The sequence below is a fragment of the Acomys minous genome (assembly GCF_964271855.1).
Source record: "Acomys minous genome assembly, chromosome: 14".
In the NCBI taxonomy this organism is placed as follows: Eukaryota; Metazoa; Chordata; class Mammalia; order Rodentia; family Muridae; genus Acomys; species Acomys minous.
The window spans coordinates 107,530,624-107,533,562 of NC_140496.1; positions in this window are offsets into that span (position 1 = coordinate 107,530,624).

The following is a 2,939-nucleotide window of genomic DNA, read 5'->3' on the forward strand; positions in this document are numbered from 1 at the left end:
CACACGTGTGCACGCGCACACACCTAAACATAATTAATAATAGTAAGAATAAATATTTTAAAGAAATGGCATCCTGAAAATGAAGTGTGGTTACACATGACTGTAATCACAACACTCTAGAGAGTGAGGCAGGAGGATTGTGGCCAGCCTGGGCCACATAGCAAGTTCCAGAGGAGGCTGAGGGGAGAAGTAGGAGGAGGACGGGAGAGAAGAGGGGAGGGAGGAAAAAAGAGGGGAGAGGGGGAAGAGAGGGAGTAAAAAGAGGGGAGGGGAGAAGAGAGGAAGGGAGGGAGGGAGGGAGGGAGGGAGGGAGGGGGGAGCAAGGAGGGATGGTAGGAAAATAAACAGTGTTTTGCACCCCAGAGTACCAGGGAACCTGATGAAAGACACATACCCCTTGTGCACTGCAGAATGCAGTGTCACCTTGTGGATACACAGACGACATTCATCATAAAAGAACAGCCATTGTCAATTCACTTCTTGCTGGTCTGTCAGTGGTCTCATACTTTCTTGTCATGTGTCCCTTAAAATAAACAGGAATCCAGATACCCATCTATGTCATCTTAGACCAGCTTATTTCCTCAATACCAACTTAAATAGTTTCAAAGTCATAATTTCTGGTGTATTTGAATATCCGCTCCAATAAAAGCAAGTACATTACTGCATTCTCTCTCTCTCTCTCTCTCTCTCTCTCTCTCTCTCTCTCTCTCTCTCTCTCTCTCTCTCGTATGTGTGTGTGTGTGTGTTCATGTTTATGAGGGGGTACACATGTGTGCGGGTGCATGCGTGTATGTGATGTAGGGGGCCAGAGATCAATTTCGGGTTTGCTCCTTGGGAGCCATCTGCTTTACTCAGACCCAAGGCTTGCCAGGTCAGCTAGGGGAGCTGGCCAAGGAAACCCAGGGATCTGCCTGCCTTGTTCTCCTCAGCAGTGCAAATCACCAGGCCTGGCTTTTTCAAGGTGAGTCCTGGGACTGAACTCAGGTCCTCTAAGGTGCCTACGGTGCAAGCACTTTACCAAATGAACTTCTCCCCAGAACAGTGTTACCCTGTGCCTTTAAGTAAAATAATGGAGTAAATTCCAATGCCTTTTTGTGCTCGCTGTCATCTGTTTAAAAACTATGTGAGCATGCTCTGTGATGACTAGGCATTTTAAATGCTTTGCCTATGAGGTTTTTCCATGCCATTTCCCCCATATAATTTTACCCTGATGTTGTCGTATAAGGTCATGCTTTGAAAATGAAAATTCATCATCCTATCATCTTCTCTGCTACAAATATATTTTGAAGCTGAAATTTATTCTGCAAACATGGAGTTATAAGTAGTGTTATTTTCTATTTTATTTTCTTAATCATTATTAATATCATTATCTTTTTATGTGTCTGAGTGCTTTGCCTATATAATATGCCTGTGCACAATGTGTATGTCTGGTGCCTGCAGAGGCCAAAAGAGGGTGTTGGATATTCTGCAGCTGGAGATGGTAGTGAGCGCCCCTAGGAATCAACCCTAGCCATCTGCCAAGAGCAACCAGTGCTCTTAACTGCGGAGCCATCTCTCTAACCCCTATTGTATTCTTCTTTTTTAAATTAGTTTTTCTGGACAGGGTTTCTCTCTGTGTTATCTTGGGTGTCCTGAACTTACTTTGTAGACCAGGCTGGCCTGGAACTCACAGTGATCCGCCTGCCTCTGCCTCCCAAGTGCTGGGATTACAGGTATGTGCCACCATGCCCAGCTATATTATTCTTAATGACTATTAGTGAAACATTGTTTTATTTAAGAAATGTTATGTACATGTTGAAATCTGAAATGTATCTATTGGCCACCCAGTAACAAGTAAAATGTTACTGAAACCCCACACATTAATCTAATGGATTTTTTTCCTAGTTCCCATTAGCTTGAAAATTATTCAGTGATGAAATGAAAGAGCACTCACATCAGCTCAATCCTAATTATCTTTTAAAGCACACAAGTGCTAGGGAGTCACTTACTGGGCATAGATGGAGTTTTGTTGTAATAGTTTTCCATTCTTGGTCTCCAGAGCTACTTACCCCAAATCACAAGTACCCTAGCATCAGTGATTACATTTGCCTGCTCTTTTCTTTGGTCCCTGCAAGAGGTCCTTTTAAACAGCTCAAACTGCAAAGGGTGTTATCACCTCACTAGAATGAGGGAACTGTGGTGAGCCACAAATGTTTCATTGAGAGCTACTAAATAACTATTAGTTAAACTCATTAGGAACTGAAACTTGTTTATTTTAGCTTTTTCCCCCCCTGGAAATCAAAGGCCTTTATCATTTTCCCAAACTCGCATCTCTCAGGCTGTAATCAAAAGGGCATGGTAAGTAGTAAGGAAGACACTTGATATTCAGAAAGACAGACAGATGATCTTCATTTATAGTTGAAGATTATCAAGTGTCAATTATTAATCAGAGATCAGAGAGAGAGAGAGAGAGAGAGAGAGAGAGAGAGAGAGAGAGACCTTAAGCCTATTTGAATGAAGTTGGTTTTAAACCATGACTTACCTGTCAGTCAGCATTTTACGAGATGGTTACCCATCTTTATAAATTCACAGTAACATTAGGTAATAAAGACAGGACTTAACAGCTGACCAGGGCATCGTCATGGTTAGCGTGTTCCTCAGAACAGCCCTCTGTTGTATACTGTGTATACGCATGGCATAAATAAGATGAGTTTGTTTGCAGAACAGTTATAAGATGGCAGTGAGAAGGTGTAGTATTCCCATAAAAATAAAAATATGGGTTTAAAATGCCCTGTTTTTAAATAAGATGCCATGAGATTGCTGCTTCTATCGATCTAAATGAATATGTTTTGAATGCCCTTGAGGACGGAGAAGGCTCAGCCTCAGGAGCACTTCCTGCCCTTCTGGATAACACTCATGCAGGGCAGCTATCAGAACTGCAGCTGTAGCTCCATGTGACA